This window comes from Musca domestica, unplaced genomic scaffold (genome assembly GCF_030504385.1).
Source record: "Musca domestica strain aabys unplaced genomic scaffold, Musca_domestica.polishedcontigs.V.1.1 15, whole genome shotgun sequence".
Taxonomy (NCBI): domain Eukaryota; kingdom Metazoa; phylum Arthropoda; class Insecta; order Diptera; family Muscidae; genus Musca; species Musca domestica.
Window position 1 is genome coordinate 3,478,188 of NW_026712207.1, and position 9,994 is coordinate 3,488,181.

Consider the following 9,994-nt stretch of genomic DNA (forward strand, 5'->3'; position numbering starts at 1 on the left):
TCACAAATTATAGCTAAAAACCCCGAAATGTCAATATTTAAGGAGTTATGGCCATTTTAAAGTATGCTATTTTTCCTCCTTTAAAAAGTGATCACAAATTATAGCTAAAAACCCCGAAATGTCAATATTTAAGGAGTTATGGCCATTTTAAAGTATGCTATTTTTCCTCTTTAAAAAGGTGATCACAAATTATAGCTAAAAACCCCGAAAAGTCAATATTTAAGGAGTTATGGCCATTTTAAAGTATGCTATTTTTCCTCTTTAAAAAGGTGATCACAAATTATAGCTAAAAACCCCGAAATGTCAATATTTACGGAGTTATGGCCATTTTAAAGTATGCTATTTTTCCCCTTTAAAAAGGTGATCACAAATTATAGCTAAAAACCCCGAAAAGTCAATATTTAAGGAGTTATGGCCATTTTAAAGTATGCTATTTTTCCTCTTTAATAAGGTGATCACAAATTATAGCTAAAAACCCGAAATGTCAATATTTAAGGAGTTATGGCCATTTTAAAGTATGCTATTTTTCCTAGTTCAAGAAGTGATCACAAATTATAGCTAAAAACCCCGAAATGTCAATATTTAAGGAGTTATGGCCATTTTAAAGTATGCTATTTTTCCTCCTTTAAAAAGTGATCACAAATTATAGCTAAAAACCCCGAAATGTCAATATTTAAGGAGTTATGGTCATTTTAAAGTATGCTATTTTTCCTCTTTAAAAAGGTGATCACAAATTATAGCTAAAAACCCCGAAATGTCAATATTTAAGGAGTTATGGCCATTTTAAAGTATGATATTTTTCCTCCTCAAAAAAGTGATCACAAATTATAGCTAAAAACCCCGAAATGTCAATATTTAAGGAGTTATGGCCATTTTAAAGTATGCTATTTTTCCTCCTCAAAAAAGTGATCACAAATTATAGCTAAAAACCCCGAAATGTCAATATTTAAGGAGTTATGGCCATTTTAAAGTATGCTATTTTCCTCCTCAAAAAAGTGATCACAAATTATAGCTAAAAACCCCGAAATGTCAATATTTAAGGAGTTATGGCCATTTTAAAGTATGCTATTTTTCCTCCTCAAAAAAGTGATCACAAATTATAGCTAAAAACCCCGAAATGTCAATATTTAAGGAGTTATGGCCATTTTAAAGTATGCTATTTTTCCTCTTTAAAAAAGTGATCACAAATTATAGCTAAAAACCCCGAAATGTCAATATTTAAGGAGTTATGGCCATTTTAAAGTATGCTATTTTTCCTCCTCAAAAAGGTGATCACAAATTATAGCTAAAAACCCCGAAATGTCAATATTTAAGGAGTTATGGCCATTTTAAAGTATGCTATTTTTCCTCCTCAAAAAAGTGATCACAAATTATAGCTAAAAACCCCGAAATGTCAATATTTAAGGAGTTATGGCCATTTTAAAGTATGCTATTTTTCCTCTTTAAAAAGGTGATCACAAATTATAGCTAAAAACCCCGAAAAGTCAATATTTAAGGAGCTATGGCCATTTTAAAGTATGCTATTTTTCCTCTTTAATAAGGTGATCACAAATTATAGCTAAAAAACCCGAAATGTCAATATTTAAGGAGTTATGGCCATTTTAAAGTATGCTATTTTTCCTCCTTTAAAAAGTGATCACAAATTATAGCTAAAAACCCCGAAATGTCAATATTTAAGGAGTTATGGCCATTTTAAAGTATGCTATTTTTCCTCTTTAAAAAGGTGATCACAAATTATAGCTAAAAACCCCGAAAAGTCAATATTTAAGGAGTTATGGCCATTTTAAAGTATGCTATTTTTCCTAGTTCAAGAAGTGATCACAAATTATAGCTAAACACCCCGAAATGTCAATATTTAAGGAGTTATGGCCATTTTAAAGTATGCTATTTTTCCTCTTTAAAAAGGTGATCACAAATTATAGCTAAAAACCCCGAAATGTCAATATTTAAGGAGTTATGGCCATTTTAAAGTATGCTATTTTTCCTAGTTCAAGAAGTGATCACAAATTATAGCTAAACACCCCGAAATGTCAATATTTAAGGAGTTATGGCCATTTTAAAGTATGCTATTTTTCCTCTTTAAAAAGGTGATCACAAATTATAGCTAAAAACCCCGAAAAGTCAATATTTAAGGAGTTATGGCCATTTTAAAGTATGCTATTTTTCCTAGTTCAAGAAGTGATCACAAATTATAGCTAAACACCCCGAAATGTCAATATTTAAGGAGTTATGGCCATTTTAAAGTATGCTATTTTTCCTCTTTAAAAAGGTGATCACAAATTATAGCTAAAAACCCCGAAATGTCAATATTTAAGGAGTTATGGCCATTTTAAAGTATGCTATTTTTCCTCCTTTAAAAAGTGATCACAAATTATAGCTAAAAAACCCGAAATGTCAATATTTAAGGAGTTATGGCCATTTTAAAGTATGCTATTTTTCCTCCTTTAAAAAGTGATCACAAATTATAGCTAAAAACCCCGAAATGTCAATATTTAAGGAGTTATGGCCATTTTAAAGTATGCTATTTTTCCTCCTTTAAAAAGTGATCACAAATTATAGCTAAAAACCCCGAAATGTCAATATTTAAGGAGTTATGGCCATTTTAAAGTATGCTATTTTTCCTCTTTAAAAAGGTGATCACAAATTATAGCTAAAAACCCCGAAATGTCAATATTTAAGGAGTTATGGCCATTTTAAAGTATGCTATTTTTCCTCCCTTAAAAAGTGATCACAAATTATAGCTAAAAAACCCGAAATGTCAATATTTAAGGAGTTATGGCCATTTTAAAGTATGCTATTTTTCCTCCCTTAAAAAGTGATCACAAATTATAGCTAAAAACCCCGAAATGTCAATATTTAAGGAGTTATGGCCATTTTAAAGTATGCTATTTTTCCTCCTTTAAAAAGTGATCACAAATTATAGCTAAAAAACCCGAAATGTCAATATTTAAGGAGTTATGGCCATTTTAAAGTATGCTATTTTTCCTCCTTTAAAAAGTGATCACAAATTATAGCTAAAAACCCCGAAATGTCAATATTTAAGGAGTTATGGCCATTTTAAAGTATGCTATTTTTCCTCCTTTAAAAAGTGATCACAAATTATAGCTAAAAAACCCGAAATGTCAATATTTAAGGAGTTATGGCCATTTTAAAGTATGCTATTTTTCCTCCTTTAAAAAGTGATCACAAATTATAGCTAAAAACCCCGAAATGTCAATATTTAAGGAGTTATGGCCATTTTAAAGTATGCTATTTTTCCTCCTTTAAAAAGTGATCACAAATTATAGCTAAAAACCCCGAAATGTCAATATTTAAGGAGTTATGGCCATTTTAAAGTATGCTATTTTTCCTCTTTAAAAAGGTGATCACAAATTATAGCTAAAAACCCCGAAATGTCAATATTTAAGGAGTTATGGCCATTTTAAAGTATGCTATTTTTCCTCCTCAAAAAAGTGATCACAAATTATAGCTAAAAACCCCGAAATGTCAATATTTAAGGAGTTATGGCCATTTTAAAGTATGCTATTTTTCCTCTTTAAAAAGGTGATCACAAATTATAGCTAAAAACCCCGAAATGTCAATATTTAAGGAGTTATGGCCATTTTAAAGTATGCTATTTTTCCTCCTTTAAAAAGTGATCACAAATTATAGCTAAAAACCCCGAAATGTCAATATTTAAGGAGTTATGGCCATTTTAAAGTATGCTATTTTTCCTCCTTTAAAAAGTGATCACAAATTATAGCTAAAAAACCCGAAATGTCAATATTTAAGGAGTTATGGCCATTTTAAAGTATGCTATTTTTCCTCCTTTAAAAAGTGATCACAAATTATAGCTAAAAACCCCGAAATGTCAATATTTAAGGAGTTATGGCCATTTTAAAGTATGCTATTTTTCCTCCTTTAAAAAGTGATCACAAATTATAGCTAAAAACCCCGAAATGTCAATATTTAAGGAGTTATGGCCATTTTAAAGTATGCTATTTTTCCTCTTTAAAAAGGTGATCACAAATTATAGCTAAAAACCCCGAAATGTCAATATTTAAGGAGTTATGGCCATTTTAAAGTATGCTATTTTTCCTCCCTTAAAAAGTGATCACAAATTATAGCTAAAAACCCCGAAATGTCAATATTTAAGGAGTTATGGCCATTTTAAAGTATGCTATTTTTCCTCTTTAAAAAGGTGATCACAAATTATAGCTAAAAACCCCGAAATGTCAATATTTAAGGAGTTATGGCCATTTTAAAGTATGCTATTTTTCCTCCTTTAAAAAGTGATCACAAATTATAGCTAAAAACCCCGAAATGTCAATATTTAAGGAGTTATGGCCATTTTAAAGTATGCTATTTTTCCTCCTTTAAAAAGTGATCACAAATTATAGCTAAAAAACCCGAAATGTCAATATTTAAGGAGTTATGGCCATTTTAAAGTATGCTATTTTTCCTCCTTTAAAAAGTGATCACAAATTATAGCTAAAAACCCCGAAATGTCAATATTTAAGGAGTTATGGCCATTTTAAAGTATGCTATTTTTCCTCCTTTAAAAAGTGATCACAAATTATAGCTAAAAACCCCGAAATGTCAATATTTAAGGAGTTATGGCCATTTTAAAGTATGCTATTTTTCCTCTTTAAAAAGGTGATCACAAATTATAGCTAAAAACCCCGAAATGTCAATATTTAAGGAGTTATGGCCATTTTAAAGTATGCTATTTTTCCTCCCTTAAAAAGTGATCACAAATTATAGCTAAAAAACCCGAAATGTCAATATTTAAGGAGTTATGGCCATTTTAAAGTATGCTATTTTTCCTCCCTTAAAAAGTGATCACAAATTATAGCTAAAAACCCCGAAATGTCAATATTTAAGGAGTTATGGCCATTTTAAAGTATGCTATTTTTCCTCCTTTAAAAAGTGATCACAAATTATAGCTAAAAAACCCGAAATGTCAATATTTAAGGAGTTATGGCCATTTTAAAGTATGCTATTTTTCCTCCTTTAAAAAGTGATCACAAATTATAGCTAAAAACCCCGAAATGTCAATATTTAAGGAGTTATGGCCATTTTAAAGTATGCTATTTTTCCTCCTTTAAAAAGTGATCACAAATTATAGCTAAAAAACCCGAAATGTCAATATTTAAGGAGTTATGGCCATTTTAAAGTATGCTATTTTTCCTCCTTTAAAAAGTGATCACAAATTATAGCTAAAAACCCCGAAATGTCAATATTTAAGGAGTTATGGCCATTTTAAAGTATGCTATTTTTCCTCCTTTAAAAAGTGATCACAAATTATAGCTAAAAACCCCGAAATGTCAATATTTAAGGAGTTATGGCCATTTTAAAGTATGCTATTTTTCCTAGTTCAAAAAGTGATCACAAATTATAGCTAAAAACCCCGAAATGTCAATATTTAAGGAGTTATGGCCATTTTAAAGTATGCTATTTTTCCTCCTTTAAAAAGTGATCACAAATTATAGCTAAAAACCCCGAAATGTCAATATTTAAGGAGTTATGGCCATTTTAAAGTATGCTATTTTTCCCAGTTCAAAAAGTGATCACAAATTATAGCTAAAAACCCCGAAATGTCAATATTTAAGGAGTTATTACCATTTTAAAGTATGCTATTTTTCCTAGTTCAAGAAGTGTTCACAAATTATAGCTAAAAACCCCGAAATGTCAATATTTAAGGAGTTATGGCCATTTTAAAGTATGCTATTTTTCCTCCTTTGAAAAGTGATCATAAATTATAGCTAAAAACCCCGAAATGTCAATATTTAAGGAGTTATGGCCATTTTAAAGTATGCTATTTTTCCCAGTTCAAAAAGTGATCACAAATTATAGCTAAAAACCCCGAAATGTCAATATTTAAGGAGTTATGGCCATTTTAAAGTATGCTATTTTTCCTCCTTTGAAAAGTGATCATAAATTATAGCTAAAAACCCCGAAATGTCAATATTTAAGGAGTTATGGCCATTTTAAAGTATGCTATTTATCCTAGTTCAAAAAGTGATCACAAATTATAGCTAAAAACCCCGAAATGTCAATATTTAAGGAGTTATGGCCATTTTAAAGTATGCTATTTTTCCCAGTTCAAAAAGTGATCACAAATTATAGCTAAAAACCCCGAAATGTCAATATTTAAGGAGTTATGGCCATTTTAAAGTATGCTATTTTTCCTCCTTTGAAAAGTGATCATAAATTATAGCTAAAAACCCCGAAATGTCAATATTTAAGGAGTTATGGCCATTTTAAAGTATGCTATTTATCCTAGTTCAAAAAGTGATCACAAATTATAGCTAAAAACCCCGAAATGTCAATATTTAAGGAGTTATGGCCATTTTAAAGTATGCTATTTTTCCTCTTTAAAAAAGTGACCACAAATTATAGCTAAAAACCCCGAAATGTCAATATTTAAGGAGTTATGGCCATTTTAAAGTATGCTATTTATCCTAGTTCAAAAAGTGATCACAAATTATAGCTAAAAACCCCGAAATGTCAATATTTAAGGAGTTATGGCCATTTTAAAGTATGCTATTTTTCCTCTTTAAAAAAGTGACCACAAATTATAGCTAAAAACCCCGAAATGTCAATATTTAAGGAGTTATGGCCATTTTAAAGTATGCTATTTTTCCTAGTTCAAAAAGTGATCACAAATTATAGCTAAAAACCCCGAAATTTCAATATTTAAGGAGTTATGGCCATTTTAAAGTATGCTATTTTTCCTCTTTAAAAAAGTGACCACAAATTATAGCTAAAAACCCCGAAATGTCAATATTTAAGGAGTTATGGCCATTTTAAAGTATGCTATTTTTCCTAGTTCAAAAAGTGATCACAAATTATAGCTAAAAACCCCGAAATTTCAATATTTAAGGAGTTATGGCCATTTTAAAGTATGCTATTTTTCCTCCTCAAAAAAGTGATCACAAATTATAGCTAAAAACCCCGAAATGTCAATATTTAAGGAGTTATGGCCATTTTAAAGTATGCTATTTTTCCTAGTTCAAAAAGTGATCACAAATTATAGCTAAAAACCCCGAAATTTCAATATTTAAGGAGTTATGGCCATTTTAAAGTATGCTATTTTTCCTCCTCAAAAAAGTGATCACAAATTATAGCTAAAAACCCCGAAATGTCAATATTTAAGGAGTTATGGCCATTTTAAAGTATGCTATTTTTCCTAGTTCAAAAAGTGATCACAAATTATAGCTAAAAACCCCGAAATGTCAATATTTAAGGAGTTATGGCCATTTTAAAGTATGCTAGTCTTCCACCTCAAAAAAGTGATCACAAATTATAACTAAAAACGCCGAAATGTCAATATTTAAGGAGTTATGGCCATTTTAAAGTATGCTATTTTTCCTAGTTCAAAAAGTGATCACAAATTATAGCTAAAAACCCCGAAATGTCAATATTTAAGGAGTTATGGCCATTTTAAAGTATGCTATTTTTCCTCCTTTGAAAAGTGATCATAAATTATAGCTAAAAACCCCGAAATGTCAATATTTAAGGAGTTATGGCCATTTTAAAGTATGCTATTTTTCCTCCTTTAAAAAGTGATCACAAATTATAGCTAAAAACCCCGAAATGTCAATATTTAAGGAGTTATGGCCATTTTAAAGTATGCTATTTTTCCTCCTCAAAAAAGTGATCACAAATTATAGCTAAAAACCCCGAAATGTCAATATTTAAGGAGTTATGGCCATTTTAAAGTATGCTATTTTTCCTCTTTAAAAAAATGATCACAAATTATAGCTAAAAACCCCGAAATGTCAATATTTAAGGAGTTATGGCCATTTTAAAGTATGCTATTTTTCCTAGTTCAAAAAGTGATCACAAATTATAGCTAAAAACCCCGAAATGTCAATATTTAAGGAGTTATGGCCATTTTAAAGTATGCTATTTTTCCTCCTTTAAAAAGTGATCACAAATTATAGCTAAAAACTCCGAAATGTCAATATTTAAGGAGTTATGGCCATTTTAAAGTATGCTATTTTTCCTCCTTTAAAAAGTGATCACAAATTATAGCTAAAAACCCCGAAATGTCAATATTTAAGGAGTTATGGCCATTTTAAAGTATGCTATTTTTCCTCCTCAAAAAAGTGATCACAAATTATAGCTAAAAACCCCGAAATGTCAATATTTAAGGAGTTATGGCCATTTTAAAGTATGCTATTTTTCCTCCTTTAAAAACTGATCACAAATTATAGCTAAAAACCCCGAAATATCAATATTTAAGGAGTTATGGCCATTTTAAAGTATGCTATTTTTCCTCCTTTAAAAACTGATCACAAATTATAGCTAAAAACCCCGAAATGTCAATATTTAAGGAGTTATGGCCATTTTAAAGTATGCTATTTTTCCTCCTCAAAAAAGTGATCACAAATTATAGCTAAAAACCCCGAAATGTCAATATTTAAGGAGTTATGGCCATTTTAAAGTATGCTATTTTTCCTCCTTTAAAAACTGATCACAAATTATAGCTAAAAACCCCGAAATGTCAATATTTAAGGAGTTATGGCCATTTTAAAGTATGCTATTTTTCCTCCTCAAAAAAGTGATCACAAATTATAGCTAAAAACCCCGAAATGTCAATATTTAAGGAGTTATGGCCATTTTAAAGTATGCTATTTTTCCTCCTTTAAAAACTGATCACAAATTATAGCTAAAAACCCCGAAATGTCAATATTTAAGGAGTTATGGCCATTTTAAAATATGCTATTTTTCCTCCTCAAAAAAGTGATCACAAATTATAGCTAAAAACCCCGAAATGTCAATATTTAAGGAGTTATGGCCATTTTAAAGTATGCTATTTTTCCTCCTTTAAAAACTGATCACAAATTATAGCTAAAAACCCCGAAATGTCAATATTTAAGGAGTTATGGCCATTTTAAAGTATGCTATTTTTCCTCCTCAAAAAAGTGATCACAAATTATAGCTAAAAACCCCGAAATGTCAATATTTAAGGAGTTATGGCCATTTTAAAGTATGCTATTTTTCCTCCTTTAAAAACTGATCACAAATTATAGCTAAAAACCCCGAAATGTCAATATTTAAGGAGTTATGGCCATTTTAAAGTATGCTATTTTTCCTCCTCAAAAAAGTGATCACAAATTATAGCTAAAAACCCCGAAATGTCAATATTTAAGGAGTTATGGCCATTTTAAAGTATGCTATTTTTCCTCCTTTAAAAAGTGATCACAAATTATAGCTAAAAACCCCGAAATGTCAATATTTAAGGAGTTATGGCCATTTTAAAGTATGCTATTTTTCCTCCTTTAAAAAGTGATCACAAATTATAGCTAAAAACCCCGAAATGTCAATATTTAAGGAGTTATGGCCATTTTAAAGTATGCTATTTTTCCTCCTTTAAAAAGTGATCACAAATTATAGCTAAAAACCCCGAAATGTCAATATTTAAGGAGTTATGGCCATTTTAAAGTATGCTATTTTTCCTCCTTGAAAAACTGATCACAAATTATAGCTAAAAACCCCGAAATGTCAATATTTAAGGAGTTATGGCCATTTTAAAGTATGCTATTTTTCCTCCTTGAAAAACTGATCACAAATTATAGCTAAAAACCCCGAAATGTCAATATTTAAGGAGTTATGGCCATTTTAAAGTATGCTATTTTTCCTCCTCAAAAAAGTGATCACAAATTATAGCTAAAAACCCCGAAATGTCAATATTTAAGGAGTTATGGCCATTTTAAAGTATGCTATTTTTCCTCCTTTAAAAACTGATCACAAATTATAGCTAAAAACCCCGAAATGTCAATATTTAAGGAGTTATGGCCATTTTAAAGTATGCTATTTTTCCTCCTCAAAAAAGTGATCACAAATTATAGCTAAAAACCCCGAAATGTCAATATTTAAGGAGTTATGGCCATTTTAAAGTATGCTATTTTTCCTAGTTCAAAAAGTGATCACAAATTATAGCTAAAAACCCCGAAATGTCAATATTTAAGGAGTTATGGCCATTTTAAAGTATGCTATTTTCCTC